Raw genomic sequence first — 25887 nt, 5'->3', positions numbered from 1 at the left:
CAAGATAGATTAAGTAGGCGAATAAATAAAGCTAGGATGTTTAAATTTAAGTAGAAGGGAGATCCGCTATAATCATAAAGATGTGAGAAGTTTCAACTGAATAACTATAAAACTATAGCGATAGCGTATCTCCCAAGGGCAAGTTCAGAGCTCGTCTATTGCGTGTAGTGTAATTAAATTAATTCTCTCGCCCAAAATATTTGACTTAGCCACGTCAGACTTTTATTATGATTACTTACCTGTGTGCTGATTGCACATTTAAATTGAGAGCTTCATCGGCCATCAGCAAAGGAAGCGATGATTTATTCAATAACTTAAAGTGGTGCATTACTAGCCCAGCGGCTAGTCGGGAGAGCGGAATTGATCAGGCGTTCCCTTAGCCGTCCGCACCGCGGCTTTATATATAAGAACGCTGCGCGAGAGAAAAAGGCCCCAGTTCTCTCCAGACGCTGAATAGCACACCAACTGTGGCGGGAGTCGCGTCGCGTCGGTATCATTGCTATAAGCAGCCTCGGATGCCGTTATAAGTTACTCGGGATACGCGTAACCATGAAATCGTTTTCGAGTTAAGCATTAATTCTGGGATGACTTTAATGATCTATCTTCAGTTTTCGTATGTCTTATTTTCACGTGCCGCCACGGGACAGACATTCTACCATTATTTAGGGTGGCGTTTGATGAACATTATCATCAAATTATGGCGAGCATTCACTAAAACATTTAATTTGAACAGTTATAGTTGCATCAGCGCATTAGACTCTGAACTGCTCTGGTAGTTAGTTGGATTGTGTGGATTCTTTTTGGTCTGTGACTTTCAGAATATAGTGAACATTTTTAGAGAATCGTTTTTGATTATGAATCCCAGACAATCTCCTAATTCCTCAGAGCTATAAGTGTATTTCTCAGATGAAGTGGGCACTAGAAATTCTAATTACAGGCTTCACGTTTTGCTAATCACTTTCTGGTTGCCAATACTGTAGTTAGTGAGCCAGTGTTGAGAACGGCAAAAGACTGCATAAATAATAGAAACATTTAACAACAATAATTCCACCCGCCGCCCCACATATGGCTAATCGGCCGGGAAAAACAAAACATTTAATATAACATTAATTCCACCCGCCGCCCCACATATGGTAATCGGCCGGGAAATGCATGTTTTCTACATTACACAAAACATTATTATTAACAAATAATTCCACCCGCCGTCCCACAGGGTGAAAATCTTTAAAACAAAGGCGGCTTTCCCTGCAGTGAGGTCTTTTCCCGAAATTTCATTTATCATCAGTCTCTTCCGATTGTCAAAGTATTTTTTTGACTTCCGCTGCACAGGAAGAAATTACCGTGGTGCCAAATACGTGGTGTGTGTAAAAAGTTCGGTGAATGGTGTCAGATCTGAACGGCAACTTCACGCATGTGTACGTCCATGCGCATGGGTCTTTAGAGACTTGAGGAGAGCCGGCCGGTGTGGCCGAGCGGTTCTAGGCACTACAGTCTGGAACCGCGCGACCGCTACAGTCGCAGGTTCGAATCCTACCTCGGGCATGGATGTGTGTGATGTCCTTAGGTTAGCTAGGTTAAAGTAGTTCTAAGTTCTAGGGGACTGATGGCCTCAGAAGACAAGTCCCATAGTGCTCAGAGCCATTTGAACCATTTTGAACTTGAGGAGAATCGATGCACTGCAAGTGACTGGGTGTGTAAACAGACTGAGACCAGTTGAGCGTAGTCAGCGTGAGAGGAAGTGTAACAGCGCAATGGAGCAACGTGTAAACATCAAGTTCTGCTACAAATTGGGAAAGACTGCAACGGAGTCACATGGAATGTTGATGCCGGTGTACGGAAGGGAAGCCGTGAGCAGAAAATGTGTTTACGAATGGTTTAAACGCCTCCTTGAAGGGAAGGAAACAACTGAGGATGAGCCACGTTCAGGTCGGCCATCGGCAAGCAGAATCCCAGAAAAGATCGAGAAAGTGCGACAAATGCTGGCACAAGATCGGACTCTCAGATTGACTGTGGAGGAACTGGGCATTAGCAAGGACACGGTGCACACAATCGTCCGCTATGATTTGGGTAAGCGGAAGATCTGCTCTCGATTTGTGCCGCACAAGCTCACAGACGAACAGAAAGAAAAACGGATGGAAACTGCTGGTGATTTCATTTCCATGTGTAACCACGATACATTGCTTCCGAACACCATCGTCGCGGGACATGAGACATGGTGCTACCAGTTCGATCCGGAATCAAAACGGCAATCGATGTCATGGTGTTTACCGTCTTCCCCACGACCAAAAAAGAGCCATCTGCAAAAATCCGAGGTGAAAACACTGTTGATCGCCTTCTTCGACAACAACGGCATCATCCACAGGAATTTGTTCCTGCAGGTCAAACCATTAAAGCTGCATTTTACCAGTCCGCTTTTTACCGATTGCTACAGCGTATCTGGCAGATTCGGCCACAGTTGCACAGGACTGTAAAATAGGTGCTGCTCCATGACAAAGCCCCTGCACACTGCACGATCCACGTGCGCCAATTCCTGGCGCAGAAGATGGTAACTGTTCTTGAACACCCTCCACACTCCCCTGATCTGGCTCCTGTGGACTTCTTCCTGTTTCCCCGCTTGAAGGCGGCCACGAAAGGTGAACGTTGTGCGGACGAGAATGCCTTCAAAGATCGTGTGACAGCCGTTCTGCGATCGATTCCACAGGAGGCCTTTCCTTATAGTTTCCAGAAACTGTACGAACGTTGTCAAAGGTGTGTTGTAGCGGGTGGCGATTATTTTGGATGGCAAGAAGGAACACGTGCTTGTGTCTTTTGTTTCGTTTGTTGTCTGATAGCATTCACCGAACTTTTTAGACACACCATGTAAGATGAATCAGAAAAATTAAAGGGTCAGTCTCACCAGTGATAGACGAAATTGGGAGGTTGGAAAAATAGTCTGAAAGTGTTTCCATGATGCTTCTGCCAAATGGTTAATTGTGAATTGCAGAGTAATCGTGTAGATATAGGTATGACTGCTTATCAAAACTTACTGTAACACCGCCTCCTCTGTACTTCACCTATACACTATGGCAGGTACCGTTCTCCAGCAATTCACCAAACTCAAACCCTTCAGCCGGATTGCCACAAGGTATGGCGTGAAACAACACTCCAAATCACTGGTTTGCAGTCATTGACATCCCAGTGGCCACCTCAAGTGTCGCTTCACACTGACTACAGAAAAGGGCGGCTTCTGAAAAGCTGCTCGACCATTGTATTCTATTCTTTTTAACTCCCTACGAGCATTTATCGTGCTAGCTGGATGCTGGCAGCACTTGGCTACTCAGGGGTGATTCCTGCTGCTGATTTCATGTGATTTTTTACAGCCTACCTCCGCAATGATCGATTGTCATCACCAAGAGCCGATTTCGCCAACTTTAAAAGTGCTGAAATGCCCCTGATGGATTTGTTCCTCAGATGATATCCAATGACTAATCAATGTTCGAAGTCAGTGAGTTCTCCTGACCTACTCATCTGTTGTTATTGCTTCACTCGTGACAAGACAATGTTCCAGACTTCCTTTTACATTCATGGGTCTGCCTTTCATGACAGGGTTAGGTTAGTGTTGTTTAACGTCCCGTCGACAACGAGGTCATTAGAGACGGAGCGCTAGCTCGGCTTAGGGAAGGATGGGGAAGGAAATCGGCCGTGCCCTTTGAAAGGAACCATCCCGGCATTTGCCTGAAACGATTTAGGGAAATCACGGAAAACCTAAATCAGGATGGCTGGAGACGGGATTGAACCGTCGTCCTCCCGAATGCGAGTCCAGTGTGCTAACCACTGCGCCACCTTGCTCGGTTCTTTCATGACATCTGGAGGTCAATTTCACATTACATATGGGTGTCGAGTTAATTTTGATCAGATATTCTATTCTTGGAAATGTTTCGCAAACAAATCATTTATGTTGATTTCAGTTCATCTTACTCGTATAACGACCAGACAGTCGATTTCTTCCTAGTTTCTGCCCATACAAACATATCCAAATTTCGTCTCCTGCTAACACACTACATACAAATTCCATGTATCGTATGACACACTTTTTTAATGTTTGGTTCCACAAAGTGACACGGCCTGAAATGTAGCAAGGCGCAATTACTCCATTTGCTACCACTCTACAGCTCTACAGATAAAAAGGTTCTTAGGAACGATCAGTTTTTTACCAGTGACACTTGCCAGAAGTAGACGCATCTCAGGCACCCCCAACAGCAGCTTTAGAAGGCTACAACACCACTGGTCACAGCTCACTGAGATGAACTACCGAAATGCACCATACCTTCGAACGGCTAAAGGCCACCCAATGCAAAATGCTTCTTTAGGCACTATATATATATATATTACGAAGTGTAATCCAACAACGGAAAATCCAGGATGGAATAATTACAAAACTACGAAAAGGATAGATTGCTACTCACTGTATAGTGGAGATGTTGAAATGCAGACAGGCGTAATAAAAAGATTACTAAACATGTAAGCTTTTGAGGAGAAAGTCTTCTTCTGAAATACACAACACACACATACACATTCATTGAAACACAGCTCGCATGCACATAACCATTGTCACCAGCTGCTGAGGCCAGAGTGTGAGTAGATGCGCACAAGGGGGAAAGCAGTCTGTGTTATGGGGGTAAGGAGGAGGCTGGAGCAGAGAGAGGGAGAAAGGGCAGGGTATGGGTGGGGGATGGTAAAGTGATGCTTCTGGGAGTATACAGGGATAATGTGGAGTGAGGATAGGGCAATTGGGTATAGTAGGGAGGTTAGACAGAAGGCGGAGTGTGGGGTGGAAAAATGAGAGAAGTAAAAATACTGTGGGTGCATTTGTTGAATACTAGCCTGTGATGTGAGAACAGGGAAGAGGGTGGTGCGTGAAGAACAATCACTAACGATGGTTGAGCCCAGTAGAATTAAGGGAACATAGGATATATTGCAGGGAGAATTCCTACCTGCACAATTCAGAAAATCTGGTGTTGGTAGGAAGCCTCCAGATGGCACAGGCTGTTAAGCAGGCTTTAAAATGAAGACTTGCGTTGGGCAGCGGTGCTCAGCAGATGGGTGGTCCACCTATTTTTTGGGAACAGTTTGTCAGTGGCCATTCATGCAGACAGACAGGTTACTGGTTGTCATATCCTCATAAAACGAAGCATAATGATTGCAGCTTAGCTTCTAGATCACATGACTGGTTTCACAGGTAGCCCTGCCTTTGATGTGATAAGTGATGCTTGTGACCAGACTGGAGTAGGTAGTGGTGGGAGGATGAAAGGGACAGGTCTTGCATCAAGGTCTATATGGGTCATGAGGCAAGGGGGTACAGATGGACAAGAACATTGTATAAATGCACTGGGCGGCAGAATAGCAATGTGTGAGGAGTGGGGAGGGTAGTAGGTAGAACATTCCTCATTTCAGGGCACAACAAGAGGTGGATGAAACCCTGGCAGAGTATGTGATTCAGTTGTTCCTGTCCTGGGTGGTGCTGTGGCCAGATGGTGTGACTTTGGGACATGGTGGGTGACTGGAGAAATAAGGCATGGGAGATCTGTTTCTGTACAAGGTTGGGAGGGTAATTAAGGTCTTTGAAGTCCTCACTGAGGCCGTTGGTATATTTTGAGAGGAACTGCTCGTCACTACAGATGTGACAGCCATTGATGGCTGGGTTGTATGGAAGGGACTTCTTGGTATGGACTGGGTGACAGATGTGGAAGTGGAGATATTGTTGGTGGTTGGTAGGTTTGATATGGATGGAGGTACTGATGTAGCCATCTTTGAGTTGGAGGTCAACATTGAGGAAGTTGGTTTGTTGGGCTGAAGAGGACCAGGTGAAATGAATGAGGGAGAAGGTGTCAAGGTTCTAGAGGAATGTGGACAGGGTGTCCTCACCATCAGTGCAGATCACACTCCTTCCTCTCCAGCAGCTGGACACAGACTAAGTCCTTTTCCCATCGTTTTTCCCAAGACCGCCATCTTGGATTACGTCCTGGGAGGGGGGGGAGGGAGGGACGACAGCACCCTCTGGTGGCAGTACTGTGTACTAGTTCAGTTGGAGTTCGGACCTCTTGGTGAACACACTGGATGAAGATACTGCCTATGACAACTCAAATTGTTTGAATAAACAACACATCCAAAATAAAGACTTATGTCCATCCTCTCCAGCAGCCCAGCACAGACTCAGTTCATTTCCCACCAATTCCAAGGAAGTGGTGGTGGTTGGATGACTTAGTGGAGGTAGGCCAATTGACCAATTTTCCCACAGTTCTTTTCCACCATTTTATTGTATTGGGGAAGTGAGTATATGGGGGAGGGGACAGGTTAAGTTAGTGGAGCTAGCCAGTTAACCTATTTTCCTGCTATTTTCTTAGGGAGGGGAGGAGAGGGGATGGGGAGGGGAGGGGAGGGTGTTAGGTTAGGGGACCTACTTTCTCACAGAGAATTTGAACTTCCTGCTATGACATCATTGTGACATTGTTATATCTAAGGCCGCCATCTTGGATCGGCCATATTGAATAAATTTGGCAACAATGAAATGTGGGGTGACACTCTCTCTGTCCCACTACTATTGTTATAATTGTGATGAGTACCTTTTTAAATGTTTATTTTAAGTACTCTTATGTAGGAGATGGAAAGTACTAGTATGCGTCATTAGATAATCATCATTTACTTACTTTTTATTTGTTGTTGCTGTGGTCTTCAATCCAAAGACTGATTTTATGCAGACCTCCATGCTACTCTCCTGTGAAAGCCTCTTCACCTCTGAATAACTACTCAACTTACATCCTTCTGAATTGCTTTTGCATCCACCTCTTGGTCTTCCTCTACGATTTTAACCCCCCCCCCCTTCCCTCCACACTTCTCTCTGATGCTAAACTAGTAATCCCTTGATGTCTCAAAATGTGTTCTATCAACCGATCCCTTCTTCTAGTCCAGTTGTGCCATAAATTTCTTTTCTCCCCAATTCTGTTCAGTATCTCCTCATCAGTTGTATGATCTACCCATTTCATCTTCAGCATTCTTCTGGAGCACCACATTTCAAAGGCTTCTGTTCTCATCTTGTTTAAATTGATTGTCATCCATGTTTCACTTCCATACATGTCTACACACCAAGCAAATACCTTTAGAAAAGACTTCCAAACACTTCAATTTATATTCAATGTTAACAAACTTCTCTTCTTCAGAAACGCTTTCTTTGGCATTGCCAGTCTACATTTTGTATCCTCTCTACTTCTGCCATCATCAGTTATTTTGCTACCAAAATAGCAAAACATTTCTGCTGCTTTAAGTGTCACGGTTCCTAATCTAATTCCCTCAGCGTCACCTGATTTAATTCGATTACATTCCATTATCCTTGTTTTGCTTACGTTGATGTTCATCTGATATCCACCTTTCAAGACACTGTCCATTCTGTTGAACTGCTCTTCCAAGTCCTTCGCAGTCTCTGAAAGAATTACAATGTCATCGACAGACCTCAAAGTAGTTATTTCTTCTCCTTGAACTTTAATTCCTTCTTCAAATTTTTCTTTGATTTCCTTTACTGCTCGCTCAATGTACAGTGAATCACATCAAGGATAAGCTACAAGCCAGTCTCATTCCCTTCTCAATCACTGCTTCCTTTTCATGGCCCTGGACTCTTATAGCTGCGGTCATTAGAGACATTGCCCAAACTCGGATTGTGTCAAGGATGGGGAAGGAAATGGGCCGTGCCCTTACAAAGGAACCATCCAGTTAGTTGCCTGGCGCGGTTTAGCGAAATCACTGAAAATCTAAATGTGGATGGCCTGACACGGGTTTGAACCATTGTCCTCCTCAATGAGAATCCAGTATGTTAACCACTGCGCTACCTCGTTAGATGCCGCCTGGTTTCTGTACAGGTGGAAATAGACCTTCGCTCCCTGTATTCTAACGCTGCTACAGTCGGAATTTCAAAGAAGTATTCCAGTCGACATAGTCAAAAGCTTTCTTTGAGCCAAAAAAAATCTTCTTTGTAAGATAAGTCATACGATCAGTATTGCCTCATCTATGTCCGTATTTCTCCAGAATCCAAAGTCATCCTCTATGAGATCGGCTTCTTTCAGTTTTTCCATTCTTCTGTAAGGAATTGGTGCTAGTATTTGGCAACCATGACGTGTCAAACTGATATTTCAGTAATATTCACACCTGTCAGCAACTGCTTTCTTGGAATTGGAATTACTAAACTGTTCTTGAAGTCTGACGGTATTTCACCTGTCCCACACACCTTGCTCACCAGATGGAAGAGTTTCATAAAAGTTGAACTCACAAGGCTATCAGTAGTCCTAATAGAATGTTGTGTACTCTGGGGCCCTTGTTTCGACTTAGGTCTTTTCGCAGTATCGTATCTCCCTCCTCATCTTCATTTACGTCCTCACCCATTTCTATAACATTGCCTTCAAGTTCATCTCCTTTGTATTGCCTCTGTGTATACTCTTTCTACCTTCCATTTTTCCCTTCTTTGCTTCGGACTGGTTATCTATCTGAGCTCTTGATATTCATGCAGCTGATTCTCTTTTCCCCAAAGGCCTCTTTAATTTTCCTGTAGTAAATATCTATCTTTCCCCGTAGTGAAATACGCTTCTAAATACTTACAATTGTCCTCTGGCCATTCCAGCTTAGGCATTATGCACTTCCTGGCAATCTCATGGTTTAGATGTTTGTATTTCCTTCCCCACTTCAATTGCTGCATTTTTATATTTTCATCAGTTAGCATCAATATCTCCTGTGTTATCCAAGGATTTCTACTAGGCCTTGTCATTTTACCTATTTGATCCTCAGCTGCCTTCATTATTTCATGTCTCAAAGCTACCCATTCGTCCTCCACTGTAATCCTTTCCCCCGTTATAGTCTATCGTTGCCCATGGCCCGCTCTGAAACTCGTAAAACCCTCTGGTTCTTCCAACTTTTCCAGGTCCCATCTCATTAGTTTCCTGCCTTCTTGCAGTTTCTTAAGTTTCAATCTACAGTTCAAAGCTAATAAATTGTGGTCAGAATCCACATTTACCTCTGGGAATCTCTTACAATTTGAAATATGGCTCCAAAGTCTCTGTCTAATCGCTATATAATTAATCTGAAACCTTCCGGTGTCTCCAGGTCTCTTCCACGTTTGCAACCTTCTTTCATGGTGCTTAAACCAAGGCCGGCCAGTGTGGCCGAGCGGTTCTTGGCGCTACGGTCGCAGGTTCGAATCCTGCCTCGGGCATGGGTGTGTATGTTGTCCTTAGGTTAGTTAGGTTTAAGTAGTTCTAAGTTCTAGGGGACTGATGACCACAGATGTTAAGTCCCATAGTGCTCAGAGCCACTTGAGCTTAAACCAAGTATTAGCGACGATTAAATTATGCACTGTGCAAAATTCAGCCAGGTGGCTCCCTCATTCACTCCTTTCACCCAGTCCAAATTCGCCTGCTGTTTTTCCTTCTCTTCCTTTTCCTCCTATCGCATCCCAGTCGCCCATCACAATTAAATTTTCGTCTCCCTTCATTATCTGAATAACTTCTTGCACCTCGTCACACAAAGAAAAAAAAAATGGTTGAAATGGCTCTTTGCACTATGGGACTTAACATCTCATGTCATCAGTCCCCTAGAACTTATAACTACTTAAACCTAACTAACCTAAGGACATCACACACGTCCATGCCCGAGGCAGGATTCGAACCTGCGACCGTAGCGGTTGCGCGGTTCCAGACTGTAGCGCTTAGAACCGCTCGGCCACACGGCCGGCCCTCGTCACATATTTCTTCAGTCTCTGCTAGATGCCATATAAACTTGAACCGAGAGAGGTAGTTCAGTGGTTAGTACACTGGACTCGCTCTCGGGAGAACGACTGTTCAAACCTGCGTTCTGCCATCCTGACAGGTTTTCCGCGATTTCCTAAACCGTTTCAGGCAAATTCCGGGATGGTTCCTCTGAAATAGCGCGGCCGACTGCCTTCCCCATCATTTCCTAATCCGATGGGACCGATGAACCTGCTGTTTGACCCATCCCCACAAATTAACCAACCTTGTAAACCTATACTGTTGTGGTGGGTATGGCCTTCGTGTCGATCTTGGCTACGATAATACCGTCACTACGCTGTTCATTGTACCTTACCCGCATTCCCATTTTCTTGTTCATTATTAAACTTACTCCTGCATTAATCCTGTTTCATTTCGCATTTATAGCCCCGAATTCACCTGACCTGAAGTCCTGTTCCTGCTGCCACCGAACTTTACTAGCTCCCACTATATCTAACTTTAACCTGTCCCTTTCCATTTTTAAATTTTCTAACCTACCTGCCCGATTAAGGGATCTGACATTCCACGCTCCGATCCATAGAACGTCAGTTTTATTTCTCCTGATGGAGACATCCTCCTTAGAAGTCCCCATCCAGAGATCCGAATGGGGGGGACTTATCTCCGGAATAATTTCCCCCAAGAGAATGCCATCATCATTTAACCATACAGTAGAGCTGCTTACCCTCAGGAAAAATTATGGCTGTAGTTTCCCCTTGCTTTCATACCAACACAGCAGGGCCGTTTTGGCTCCCTGCAGTTACTGAAGAGACTGCTGCCCCTGATCAGAAAGCATACTTTTGCCTGGGTCTTAACAGATATCCCTCTGGTGTGGTTGCACCTACGGTACAGCTATCTGTATCGCTGAGGCATGCTGCCACCTCACTAACAGCGAGGTCTATGGTTCATTAGCGCTAATAGCATAGGCGCTAATAGCATAGGCGCTAATAGCATAGGCGCATAGGGAACACACACGACACGGATCTGTAAGTCCATGGTATTGGTGATAAGTTGAGAAAACCGTCCCGAAACACATGTGCTACAAAACGCCACTGTTTCCTGCGCATGTATCCCGACATCAATATGGCATATGATCACCATGCACACGTACACAGGCTGTACAGTGGGTTGGCACACTCTGGATCAGATGGTCGAGCAGCTGCTGGGGTATAACCTCCCATTCTTGCACCAGTGCCTTTCGGAGCTCATAAAGTGTCCTAGGGGTTTGAAGATGTGCAGCGATACGTCGACCGAGACTATCCCAGACGTGCTCAATGGGGTTTAGATCTGGAGAATAGGCAGGCCACTCCATTCGCCTGATATCTTCTGTTTCAAGGTACTTCTCGGTGGGGCCGTGCGTTATCATCCACCAGAAGGAAGGTGAGACCCACTGCACCCCTGAAAAGGCGGACATACTGGTGCAAAATGACGTCCCGATACACCTGACCTGTTACAGTTCCTCTGTCAAAGACATGCAGGTGTGTACGTGCACCAATCATAATCCCACGCCACACGATCAAACCTCAACCTTCATACATGTCCCTTTCAAGGACATTAAGGGGTTGGTATCTGGTTCCCGGTTCACGCCAGTTGAAAACCCGGGGAGAATCACTGTTCAGACTATACCTGGACTCGTCTGTGAACATAACTCGGGACCACTGTTCCAATGACCATGTACTGTGTTCTTGACATCAGGCATTACGGGCTCTTCTGTGACCAGGGGTCAGTGGAATGCACCTTGCAGGTCTCCAGGCGAATAAATCATGCCTATTCAGATGTCTGTAGACTGTGGTCTGGAGACAAGCAAGGCTACCTGCAGTACTCCGTGGCCGTATGTGGGCAATGGTGGTGAGATATCAGTCTTCTTGTGGTGTTGTACACTGTGAACGTCCCGTACTCTAGCGCCTGGACACGTTTCCTTTCTGCTGGAATCGCTGCCATAATCGTGAGATCACACTTTGTGGCACACGGAGGGCCCGTGCTACAACCTGCTTTGTTTGACCAGCCTCCAGTCACCCTAGTATTCTACCCCTCATAACGTCATCAATATGTGTTCTTTGAGCCATTTTCAACACAGTCACCATTAGCACATCTGATAACGTCTGCACACTTACTCGCTGCACCGTAGTCTGACATGCACCAAAACACCTCTGCATATGTGGACTGCTGCCAGCGCCACCGTGCGACGACCGCAGATCGAATGCACCACATGGTCATACCCCGAGGTGATTTAAACCCGCAAACCGCCCACCAGAGCGTTGTTTCACCATACATTAGCATTATCCTTAATTTATGTATATTTACGTGATGTGCAATACATGAGAAATAACTGTAGAAGAGAAAAGTTGTAGAGCATCAAAGTAAATTTTCAAATAATCTATGATAGTGACATAAACAAAGTTGCTAGGTAATTATCGTCTTTCATCAGCATAGTATTAATCGCACGCATCAAGGTAACACATTAGTGTGCAAAACTTTAGGAGGAAAGTAACTTCTGCACGATGCGTCACTGCCAAGTAACATAGCTCTATGAAACATCGAACATACGTAGATAGAACTTCTACAGTATAGTTTAGACCTTAACTGAAAGAAATGACCAATGAAGCACTCCGACTTCAGGCCACAAGTGGTCCATCGGGATCATCCGACCGCCATGTCATCCTCAGATGAGGATGCAGATAGGAGGAGCTTGTGGTCAGCACACCACTCTCCCAGTCCTTATGATGGTTTTCTGTGACTGGAGCCACTAATATTCGGTCGAATAGCTCCTCAATTGGCATGACGAGGCTGATTGCACCCCGAAAAATGGCAACAGTGCATTACAGCCCAGAAGGTCACCCATCCAAGTGTCGGCCACGCCCGACGGCGCTTAACTTCGGTGATCTGACAGGAACCGGGGTATCCACTGCGGCAAGGCCGTTGCCAAATGAGCAATGAGATGAACAGAAATAACACTTTTATTCAAAGACAATAATATCATTGAAGTTATTGCCTTTAATGATGGTTCCCTAGATATGATAGAAAGCGAGGTATAGTGCTTAATAGAATGTGCGATCACCACAGACGGCAATACCAGCTCTGCAACGTGATCCCCTGCTGGATGTATTGCGATACGCCTCCCAAACGCATCCCACACATGGTTGGTGGGATTTAAGTCCGAGAAAGAGGCAGATCAGTCGATTCGCCAAGTTTCCCCTTGTTCCAGGAGCTCCTCCACCGGGCACTCTTCGACGCGGTCAGGCATTGTCATCCATAAAAATTACGCCAGGGCCGAATGCACCACTGGAAAGACGCGTATGGGGAAGGCTGTTGTCACAATAATGTGGCTCGATGAGTGTGCCGTGTTCAAAGATTTGGAGGTCAGTACGCTTCTGCACACCCTAACGCCCGTACCACCAAAACGATTGTGCTAGACAATACTGAATGTACCATCATATGGCGAGAGTGGGGACGTGTAATGCACCCAGGAACATCGTCGAACATGATCGTTTTGCTGGCGCAGATCTTACTTTGTCAGAGGCATAATGTTTAATGGACGTGCAGGCCAAATCTGTGAACGCGGTTTACTGACAGTGTACTCCTTCCCCATGTGCGTCTTTTCATGGGTTAATTCGGTCCCAACGACCATCCAGCGGTTGGCAACTTGGCTGGTCGAAGAGTGGAACGCCAAAGAATTCCTTGCCAACACCGTGGCCATCATGGGAGACCGTCGAAGAGCATGCGTTGCTGTCTGTGGTCATCACACCTCCTATTAACAACCATGCCTCACCTTCTGTAATGTCCAGCGGACTATCACGAATCGCAACGACTTTAGTGTAATTATTGTGTTTCAATAAAAGTTTCATCTCTATTCCTCTCATTACGCATTTCTTTCAGTTACCTTGTGAGGTAACGGGCGAGTCGTCGCGAAGTTCGGAGGAAGCAGTGGTCGCACGGGCCGCTCGGCCAGCCGGGGCCCGGCAGCAAACACGTGGTGGCCAACGTTAGCCGGACGAGAGGGGTAGCCCCAGCGCATGAGCCAGCCGCGTAGCTGGGAATTCCTTGGTGACGCTGTGCGCCGGGAGGGACAAAGATGGCGGACTTTGTGAAACCTTAATGGCAGACATTTCACAGTTCGTATAGAAATTAATAGTAGCCAGATGAATCATGATACCTCAAAAAGAAACATGCACATTACTATTATTTGCACGACGATTCTGATGGTGTAATCAGATTTTCAATATCTTTATTAGTTTAAAGTTTAGTATCTGATGGTAAACTATACAAGGAATCGATCCCGGCTGGGTCGGGGATTTTCTCCGCTCAGGGACTGCGTGTTGTGTTGTCCTAATCATCATCATTTCATCCCCATCGACGCGTGGCGTCAAATCGAAAGACTTGCACCAGGCGAGCGGTCTACCCGACGGGAGGCCCTCGTCACACGACATTATAACTAGACAAGTAGCACCAAGCAACGAATTTCCAAAATATAAACGCTTCATCCGATTTTGTCGATCGCCGTGTCTTTAGAAAGCTATTAGTGTAAACCTAAATTGGCATGAATTATAGGCATGTAACTTGAATAGTACATGAGTTATTGGAGGACAAAGTGGCCGATTACTATCGATCGCGTCAGGCCATAAGTACTCCACAGTTACACGAAAAAACGGTAGCAGCATGCTTATAAAAATATTTATTCATCTACGTCTTTGTTTATATCCGATATATACTATTCATGAAGAAATTGGTTAAATATTCACTGTGTTTTAGAAAGCACAGAGACATTAGGCTACTGGCCTACCTTTTGTTCTATTCCTTTGATACATGTTTATTTAATTTAGGTATCTAATAATGTGTGCAGAGCATGTTTATGGTCCAGACATAGGAATATTTATTTAATTTCAAGTTATTTAAATTTAACTCCAGTTTTCCGTATGTGTTTAGATATGTTTGTGGGTGGACTTTAGTTTGAAAACATGGCGCGAGCGCTCTGGCCAATCACAGCGCTCGTGAATGGGAAGACTGGATGGAAGCGAGTTCGGGAGAGGAGGGCACGAGTAGTTCTGGCTGTGCGACAGTTCTGGACCGTGGAGGCAGAATAGGGGGAGATGGCGCTACAGACTTGCACTGTACGTTGTTTTGAGGCCAGTGGGCGGGGCCTGCCGCCATCTTGGATCCCCCCAAAACATTAGCAGACGAGTGTTTACAATTCCCTCTTGTTCTTTATTTCCGTCATGTGCACGAGATACATATTTTATATAATAAATGCTACACTGTTTTAATGAACAACACAGCATAAGGAACGCAACTTCAAACGTTTTTCTGGTCTTAAATTGCGTATTCGATACAGTAATACGACACGAAAATATGACGTTTCTGGCCTCAGTACTGTAATTCCTCTTTGTTTATACACTTCGAATAAACGAGAAGAGAATTATTTGCTATGAAAATCGTGCTTTCGTAATCCATTTCTATTCACTTTCATTGTGTTTGTGTCGATAATTGATTAAGCTAGAACTCCAAAAGCAGTGATTGATAGTTTAGAGGCACCGATTTCTATTCGCTGCATTTTCAAGTCAAATGCAAATTTTAAATGTTCAAGTTTGCAAGAAACCTGCCTTATTTCTTTTGGTGTCCCAAAGATATATGCAGGGATGATATAAACAAGCCAGCTGTCATGTCAACAAAGTGAAAGATTCGTTAAATTACGAAGGAAAAGAACGGAATTTAAGATTGTCAGGCCCTTTGTAGTTTACACATCTGCTTTGTTTTTAAATTGTACCTACCAAGTGACATTCAGTGCAGTAAATAACAGAAATTTACAGGGTAACACGACAATGTAGTGATTAATGTAATGATCTAAATAGCCTGGACATAGATAGGGAACTTTGCTTTAACAAATATTTAACCCTTTAAATACTTATAATTTAACCACTGTAACAGGTGTTCCACACATTTTACTGAAGATTTAATTAACTACATGTTGTTACATTACTTTTTATTAAATTATCGCATTTTAAAACATTAGTCCCCATTTCCAGGATATTTCTTGCCAGGATTTTACAGTTACTTGGGAATAACCAAACAATGAAAACCGAGTGTATTGCTCACCTCCAGAGAGCTCTTCGCGTTGGATTGACAGGAAATCTAAAGTCAAATCACAGAAATAAAACCATACTGGAAAACTTTACAGTGCATCAGAATTTCAAGTATATATAAGAAAATAGCACTTAAATAAGTCCACTTACGAATGAAATGTGATTTGTTTAAACTTTAGACTACAATCAGAACGATTAGTACACCAGTAAGCGACGCAAGCCGGCATTTTTTTTTATCAAAACACTTCAGGACTACACGGAATCAAACTACCAGAAGCGAATGTTTTGGGGTAGCTAACATGGCGGATCTTCACTTGGGTCGGCTTCAAGTTTGTGACGTCATGACAACTCTCATTTTTACCTCCATTTTTTACGGCACAGGACACGGGAGTAAGTGCTGGACGCGACGGCGCGGAGGACGCACGGTAGCGAGAGGGAGTTGGAGAGTGTGAAGCGGTTTACGCGTAGTCGCAGCAGATAGAAATATTTCCTAGTGCGACTTGTGCACTTGTGAGATTTCCGTGGCTTCTACAGCGAAGACGTAGTGTGCGCTTAGAAGTGAATATCTCGCGAGCTATGTTGTTGTTCGTAACTAATCACGTGCAGTAGGAATCTATTATTCCTTCTTATTCAACTTGTATTTTATATAATGGCTGGACCATCGACACCAATAAGTGTTTTGCAGAAATATACCGCATTCTCAAAAGTACCTCTACTATCGTACTCATCATTTAAAGTCGTTAAGATAGTATCTGCAGATTTTATTTAATTGCAGTCTTTCATTTATAAATTTAATGTTACTTTCATAATTCGCAATTTCCGAGTGATACAGGGTGTTTCAAAAATGACCGGTATATTTGAAACGGCAATAAAAACTAAACGACCAGCGATAGAAATACACCGTTTGTTGCAATATGCTTGGGACAACAGTACATTTTCAGGCAGACAAACTTTCGAAATTACAGTAGTTACAATTTTCAACAACAGATGGCGCTGCGGTCTGGGAAACTCTATAGTACGATATTTTCCACATATCCACCATGCGTAGCAATAATATGGCGTAGTCTCTGAATGAAATTACCCGAAACCTTTGACAACGTGTCTGGCGGAATGGCTTCACATGCAGATGAGATGTACTGCTTCAGCTGTTCAATTGTTTCTGGATTCTGGCGGTACACCTGGTCTTTCAAGTGTCCCCACAGAAAGAAGTCACAGGGGTTCATGTCTGGCGAATAGGGAGGCCAATCCACGCCGCCTCCTGTATGTTTCGGATAGCCCAAAGCAATCACACGATCATCGAAATATTCATTCAGGAAATTAAAGACGTCGGCCGTGCGATGTGGCCGGGCACCATCTTGCATAAACCACGAGGTGTTCGCAGTGTCGTCTAAGGCAGTTTGTACCGCCACAAATTCACGAAGATTGTCCAGATAGCGTGATGCAGTAATCGTTTCGGATCTGAAAAATGGGCCAATGATTCCTTTGGAAGAAATGGCGGCCCAGACCAGTACTTTTTGAGGATGCAGGGACGATGGGACTGCAACATGGGGCTTTTCGGTTCCCCATATGCGCCAGTTCTGTTTATTGACGAAGCCGTCCAGGTAAAAATAAGCTTCGTCAGTAAACCAAATGCTGCCCACATGCATATCACCGTCATCAATCCTGTGCACTATATCGTTAGCGAATGTCTCTCGTGCAGCAGTGGTAGCGGCGCTGAGGGGTTGCCGCGTTTGAATTTTGTATGGATAGAGGTGTAAACTCTGGCGCATGAGACGATACGTGGACGTTGGCGTCATTTAGACCGCAGCTGCAACACGGCGAACGGAAACCCGAGGCCGCTGTTGGATCACCTGCTGCACTAGCTGCGCGTTGCCCTCTGTGGTTGCCGTACGCGGTCGCCCTACCTTTCCAGCACGTTCATCCGTCACGTTCCCAGTCCGTTGAAATTTTTCAAACAGATCCTTTATTGTATCGCTTTTCGGTCCTTTGGTTACATTAAACCTCCGTTGAAAACTTCGTCTTGTTGCAACAACACTGTGTTCTAGGCGGTGGAATTCCAACACCAGAAAAATCCTCTGTTCTAAGGAATAAACCATGTTGTCTACAGCACACTTGCAGGTTGTGAACAGCACACGCTTACAGCAGAAAGACGACGTACAGAATGGCGCACCCACAGACTGCGTTGTCTTCTATATCTTTCACATCACTTGCAGCGCCATCTGTTGTTGAAAATTGTAACTACTGTAATTTCGAAAGTTTGTCCGCCTGAAAATGTACTGTTGTCCCAAGCATATTGCAACAAACGGTGTATTTCTACCGCTGCTCGTTTAGTTTTTATTGCCGTTTCAAATATACTGGTCATTTTTGAAACACCCTGTAGAAACCTTCAGCCATTCGATTCATATGTGTATTCTTATCGTATACTGTAGACTCAGCAGCATTTGGCCTGTAGTGCGGAAACTACGCGTCCCAGCCCATAGACAACGAAACCAGCCAAAACTTATAATATTGCAACGTTGAGTCGGAGGGTACGTAGTTGAGGGCCCACGTCATCACATTTTTCTGGTTGGAAGCCCGCAACCTTCTGCACTGTACTGTAGATGTACTTCCTGTGCATGATCCAAGTTTTGCGAGCTGTGTTACTTGGCAGTGACACATCATCCGAAACTTACTTTCGTCCTGAAGTTTTGTACACCATTATCGATTTGGAAACAATAAAGTTAACAGCATTCATTAAATAAAGGACAAAAAGTTTATTTACATGGGTGCTGATCATGTTCATTATTAATTTTGTTAATATTAACGCCCGCATTGTTGAACACAAACTGGACAAAAGTACTGTATTGAGAGATTTCTATTGCTGAGGATACTTCAGACTCCCTGATACCATTATAGGGTTAATTCAAAAGCTGACATCACATAGACAAATTCTCTTGATCCATATATTTATATGGGTCTTCCATTTTTCAGTACCTAGTCGTGTATTAGAAACCAAGGACTTCAGTTTCGCAACTGAAATAACAGAATATGGAAAGCAGTTGGTTGCCGTCTATAGACTTCAACCGTCTCTTTTCTTTTGTGGGCAAATGAACATTATTATAAGGAAATTAATTGATTTTCTATGTCATTATCAACTTCATCCAAGACCTTTTTTTCTGGGAGGTAAGTCTGCACTTCATAAATTCGTGATCTAATATCCTCTACGATTATAGCAGCAGTTTCAACAACTCAGTCCCATTCCTCTTGCTGGCCTTTGCTTCTAGTCTCATACCGTATTTCGGAAAAGATGAAATAGCTTGTGCTTCGAAAGCTTATCATGGTTTCGTTGTGCTGATTTATTTTTCCAACGAATTACAGATCTTCGTATAACTTCTAGAATAGCCGTATCCATTATAATTCTTCAGAATGTCTTAAGAGTGCGAACTACCATTCATCTTCATTTGCTTCCAAATGCTCACCAATGAAATTCACCTAAAAAGATACCTCGTTATCTTTTGGTCGTTTAACGCTACTGTCAGATTTAAAAAAGATTTTAGCTGAATTCCTATGGTGTCTACCTTCAACAAGAGAGTCTTCTATGTGTCTTACTTTAAATTTTACTTGAGCGCCCCCATCATTATTCTGGTTTTTTTTCACCATTTCCGTTACTGATTTTGAAAATGACTTTGTAATGGCACTACCAACTTGTTTTATACCGGTTTCTTCACTTCGTTTCTCATGTAATCCTGTAATGCTTCTTCCCCAAAAACCAAAAAATTCCTGTTAACGTAAATTTTCTCAACTTACTAACGATAAACGTGGGGCTCATTTCCCTCTGTGCCCATTCTATTATATTGTCCCTTTCAAAAGGATTTCCGCCACGTCTCATGAAAAACAGGAGCGGTACAGTCCGCCAAAATAAGATGTTTACCATTCTTTTTCGTCTTAATCCTCTTAATAAACGTACGTATACCTTTTTCCTGTACTGTGTCAGCCCTACCTCTTCTGTAACACTTTCACCATAAATAAAACTATCAGCCGTCGCGCTGTCTTCCACTGACGGAAGTAACTGTGTTCAGTTTACTATTGACGTCTCCCCCACTGTCAGATGTAACAGTGGTCAATAAAACAGCTGGCAGAAAGCACATGTTTATGACAGCGGAGCAACAAATTACAGAGAATGATTTTACTTACCAATAAATGCAATGACGAGTACGGATATTGAGAAAAGAAACTGAATGGAAAGGAAAAAATGCTGACGGTCGTTAATCAAGCGATTTCCATAAAACTGATAAATAAGGATGTTTGCTAGAAACAGTGTTTATGGGAAGGTGTAAAACAAGTGTTTTCTTACGTAGCGTGGAATGTGTGGAAGTGAAATTGTTTCGTGTAAGGGTATTATAGATACCTCCACATTCAAATATAGTGCTTATTTACAGTAATGAGGATGAAATTAAATTAATCATTTTTAACACTTACAATTATTCAGCTTGAATGCTAAGGTTAGCAGGGACCTCAATTGTCGACTTCTGTCGACAATTATCGATCAGAAAAGGGAGACGAAATTGCTAATACAACTTTTACGAGCAATAGATGAAATAAAGAGACCTATGTGTCTGATTCGATAACACTTGTGCCGTAACCCGTCATTGCAACCTTTGCGATCAAACATTGTTGCGATATGCCTAATTTAATCTCGTTTTCACTACTTTTAATAACTATTAGATTTGAACATTAACTTTTCTATTCTGCGCTTTCACGAAACTATATAATTTTCGTGTGTCATTTGCACCATAGCGCAGAACAGGGTACGAATTACTTAAAGCCGGTTTCGAGAGACGCCGGCATCAACCCCAGAGCCCCAGCCATATAGAATTGAGGTTGCCGTGGTTTCCCAGTTCACTCTAGGCGTATGCCGGGATTGTTCTTTGGAAAGGCCACGCAGCTTACTTCCCTTCTAATATTAAAAAGTCCGAGTCTCTAAAGACCTTAGCTACCGACGAGGCATAAAACACTAAACTTACTTACTTCTACCATAGCTGCCGATCGATGGGTCTCCAGAATGGAAACAGTGCGTGTGTTGTCGGCACTGAACAAGATAGAATTTTTTTCCATGTACTTCTCTTCGTGATTGTTGTTGTGCTGCTCCAATACTCATTAACTCGTTGTTATATGAAACTATACCACTTGTTGAAAAGACGTGGATTATTGACATTTATTCGCAAATGTTCACTGCCATATATAAAAAACGTTTACTAAAAAATGGTTCAAATGGCTCTGAGCACTATGGGACTTAACTTCTGAGGTCATCAGTCCCCTAGAACTTAGAACTACTTAAACCTAACTAACCTAAGGACATCACACACATCCATGCCCGAGGCAGGATTCGAACCTGCGACCGTAGCGGTCGCGCGGCTCCAGACTGTAGCGCCTACAACAGCTCCGCCACTCCGGCCGGCAAAAAAAACGTTTACTGTTATATAAAAACATGGAGCTACCATCAACCAAAGAACTCTACTGACTGATTTCTACAAGATGATGAACGATGTAATTTAATAGCTAAATGACCATCAATAAGCCAAAACATTGTGACCACTGCCACCGCGACACTGGATACCGCCTGGTTGTGTTGCGGGCACATGACGCAATAGCAAAAGTATGTAAGCTGAGCAGAAACGGACGGGGAATCACCCTTGCGAAGATCTGCATCTACATCTACATGTTTACTCTGCAATTAACATTTAAGTACTTGGCAGTGGGATCATCGAACCACAATCATACCATCTCTCTACCATTCCACTCCCGAACAGCGCGCGGGAAAAACGAACACCTAAACCTTTCTGTTCGAGCTCTGATTTCTCTTATTTTATTTTGATGATCATTCCTACATATGTAGGTTGGGTTCAACAAAATATTTTCGCATTCTGAAGAGAAAGTTGGTTACTGAAATTTCGTAAATAGATCTCGCCGCGACGAAAAACGTCTTTGCTTTAATGACTTCCATCTCAACTCGCGTATCATATCTGCCACACTCTCTCCCCTATTACGTGATAATACAAAACGAGCTGCCATTTTTTGCACCCTTTCGATGTCCTCCGTCAATCCCACCTGGTAAGGATCCCTCACCGCGCAGCAATATTCTAACAGAGGACGAACGAGTGTAGTGCAAGCTGTCTCTTTAGTGGACTTGTTGCATCTTCTAAGTGTCCTGCCAATGAAACGCAACCTTTGTCTCGCCTTCCCCACAATATTATCTATGTGGTCTTTCCAACTGAAGTTGTTCGTAATTTTAACGCTCAGGTACTTAGTTGAATTGACAGCCTTGAGAATTGTACTATTTATCGAGTAATCGAATTCCAACAGATTTCTTTTGGTGCTCATGTGGATCACCTCACACTTTTCGTTATTTAGCGTCAACTGCCACCTGCCACACCATACAGCAATCTTTTCTAAATCGCTTTACAACTGATACTGGTCTTCGGATGACCTTACTAGACGGTAAATTACAGCATCATCTGCGAACAACCTAAGAGAACTGCTCAGATCATCACCCAGGTCGTTTATATAGATCAGGAACAGCAGAGGTCCCAGGACGCTTCCCTGGGGAACACCTGATATCACTTCAGTTTTACTCGGTGATTTGCCGTCTATTACTACGAACTGCGACCTTCCTGACAGGAAATCACGAATCCAGTCGCACAACTGAGACGATACCCCATAGGCCCGCAGCTTGATTAGAAGTCGCTTGTGAGGAACGATGACAAAAGCCCTCCGGAAATCCAGAAATACGGAATCAACCTGAGATCCCGTGTCGATAGCGGCCATTACTTCGTGCGAATAAAGAGCTAGCTGCGTTGCACAAGAACGATGTATTCTGAAACCATGCTGATTACGTATCAATAGATCGTTCCCTTCGAGGTGATTCATAATGTATTAATACAGTATATGCTCCAAAACCCTACTGCAAACCGCATACGGGATGCAAATGGGGAAATCCATTGAGATAAGTGACTTTGACAAAGGGCAGATTACTATCACGCAGAACTTGTGAACGAGTATCTCTAAAATGGCGAAGCTGGTCGAATGTTCACGTGCTACTGCCTTGAGCATCTACAGAAAGATCTAGAAGTACAGTGAAACTACGACTAGGTGCTAAATGATTGGACGTCCACATCTCTTCACAGAACATGCGGTTCGGAGGCTCCTCTGCTCTGTGAAGTAGGGTAGACGATGATCTGTGGCGTCTCTGTCGAAAGAGCACAATGCTGGTGCACGCACAAGCGTTTCGGAGCACATCGTTCATCGTGCATTGTTGAACATGGAGCTTCCCGGCAGACCACCCCAAGGTGTTCACATGTTGACCCAACGACATCATCATTAACGATTGCAGTGGGCACGGGACCAATGGGATTCGACCTTCGGTCGATGAGGCCGTGTTGGCTTTTTGGGTGAATCCCATTTGTGCTGCACTAGGTCGCTGGCCATCTCCACAAACGCCGTCATCGAGTTGAATGGTGGCTGCGCCGCAGACGCAGGCTGGTGGCAGCAGTATTACGCTGTGGGAGAGACATTCTCCTCCACCTGTGGTAGTAATCGAAGACACGCTGACAGCTGCGAACCACCTATACCCCTTCATGCTTGATGTCTAGCCCGACGCGATGTCATCTTTCAGAAGTGTAATTGTGCTCGTCTCAGAGTCATAACCGTGCTACGGTGGTTGAGGAGCATTATAGTGAACTCGCGTTGACGTCTCATCGATCAAATTCGCCTGATGTACACTCCTGGAAATTGAAATAAGAACACCGTGAATTCATTGTCCCAGGAGGGGGAAACTTTATTGACACATTCCTGGGGTCAGATACATCACATGATCACACTGACAGAACCACAGGCACATAGACACAGGCAACAGAGCATGCACAATGTTGGCACTAGTACAGTGTACATCCACCTTTCGCAGCAATGCAGGCTGCTATTCTTCCATGGAGACGATCGTAGAGATGCTGGATGTAGTCCTGTGGAACGGCTTGCCATGCCATTTCCACCTGGCGCCTCAGTTGGACCAGCGTTCGTGCTGGACGTGCAGACCGCGTGAGACGACGCTTCATCCAGTCCCAAACATGCTCAATGGGGGACAGATCCGGAGATCTTGCTGGCCAGGGTAGTTGACTTACACCTTCTAGAGCACGTTGGGTGGCACGGGATACATTCGGACGTGCATTGTCCTGTTGGAACAGCAAGTTCCCTTGCCGGTCTAGGAATGGTAGAACGATGGGTTCGACGACGGTTTGGATGTACCGTGCACTATTCAGTGTCCCCTCGACGATCACCAGTGGTGTACGGCCAGTGTAGGAGATCGCTCCCCACACCATGATGCCAGGTGTTGGCCCTGTGTGCCTCGGCCGTATGCAGTCCTGATTGTGGCGCTCACCTGCACGGCGCCAAACACGCATACGACCATCATTGGCACCAAGGCAGAAGCGACTCTCATCGCTGAAGACGACACGTCTCCATTCATCCCTCCATTCACGCCTGTCGCGACACCACTGGTGGCGGGCTGCACGATGTTGGGGCGTGAGCGGAAGACGGCCTAACGGTGTGTGGGACCGTAGCCCAGCTTCACCCGGCCTCCCGCATGCCCACTATACGTCCTCGCTCAAAGTCCGTCAACTGCACATACGGTTCACGTCCACGCTGTCGCGGCATGCTACCAGTGTTAAAGACTGCGATGGAGCTCCGTATGCCACGGCAAACTGGCTGACACTGACGGCGGCGGTGCACAAATGCTGCGCAGCTAGCGCCATTCGACGGCCAACACCGCGGTTCCTGGTGTGTCCGCTGTGCCGTGCGTGTGATCATTGCTTGTACAGCCCTCTCGCAGTGTCCGGAGCAAGTATGGTGGGTCTGACACACCGGTGTCAATGTGTTCTTTTTTCCATTTCCAGGAGTGTAAATCCTATGGAACCCATCTGGGTCACTAACGGGCGCTATCACCACGTACGCAAATCAGCGGCCCCTTTATGTACGCGAATTTCATGACATGTGAGTAGACGTCCAATGCCACATGCCTCCAAAAACCTACCAACGAACTGTTGGGTCCCTGATACACGGGCGGGCAGACAGACTATGAAGCAAGCAGTCGTAATATTTTGTCAAGAAATTTGTGGCACGACTTAACTAAAAGACGGGATTTGTTGACAGGACACATTATGAGAAATCAAGGGATAACAAGTTTAGTATTATAGGGAAGTGTGGATAAAAATCATAGAGGGAGGCAAAGAGATGGATATAATAAGCAGATTCAGAAGGCTGTACGTTGCAGTAATTATTCGGAAATGAAGAGGCTCGGTCAGGGTAGACCAGCGTGGAGAGCTGCATCAAACTAGTCTCTGGACTGAAGACCACAACGACAACAACAACAGCAACAACACGTTATTCTCCAAAATGTACATGGAGATGCCCCTAAGATGCTTTTCTTTGTGGCCAAGTGGATGGGCAACTTCAGTTTCAAGTAGAAAATCCTGGCTATTATATCACGCTGATCATACTACCCTTCTCCAGCAAAAAGTTCTTGAGTGATTTCGTTCCACTTTGGATTTATTGTGAATGTGGTAAGCAAATCAAACCTTCTCTATTTTCGTACTTAACAGAAAGCAGAAGGACCAATAATCGTTAAGTTCTCCGTGCTGTCATCCTGTTCCATAGCGTTGAGGCGTAGCGCCATATACCGATCCTGCCTTGGTAGCGGTTAAGCGGGAGATGTGTCTCAGAGCTGGATAGTGACAGGTGGTGACACGAGACTGGACGCGTACGTAGTTTATGTATCAGGCGATAGAGGACAGTCTTGGGTAGGGGACTGTGATTTAGTTTCGATTGTGCCCACTAGAGTGCACTAAAGTAACGAATGTTTTTCATAAACTGTTCTAGTATTTTCATAAAGTGTTATTATGTCTTTTTGTGTATGTAAAATGTTATAAATGTGTTTTAGCAGTATGAATGATGCGTGAGTGTGGCTTAAGGTTAATATGAAG

At 44.6% G+C, this 25887-nt stretch overlaps 2 protein-coding genes across 2 annotated transcripts in view; one reads left to right on the top strand and one right to left on the bottom strand.

Annotated features, from left to right (window-relative positions):
• The window catches only part of LOC126162730 (tudor and KH domain-containing protein homolog), a 393959-nt gene that overhangs the window by 261535 nt on the left and 106537 nt on the right, over positions 1-25887 (top strand). The gene's annotated exons all lie outside the window — the stretch shown is intronic.
• LOC126162732 (15-hydroxyprostaglandin dehydrogenase [NAD(+)]-like) overlaps positions 1-25887 on the bottom strand; it is a 119868-nt gene that overhangs the window by 70010 nt on the left and 23971 nt on the right. The gene's annotated exons all lie outside the window — the stretch shown is intronic.

The sequence above is a fragment of the Schistocerca cancellata genome, chromosome 2, assembly GCF_023864275.1.
Source record: "Schistocerca cancellata isolate TAMUIC-IGC-003103 chromosome 2, iqSchCanc2.1, whole genome shotgun sequence".
Lineage (NCBI taxonomy): Eukaryota > Metazoa > Arthropoda > Insecta > Orthoptera > Acrididae > Schistocerca > Schistocerca cancellata.
The sequence above is the reverse complement of the archived record's forward strand: the minus strand, read 5'-3'. Positions and strand labels throughout refer to the sequence as shown.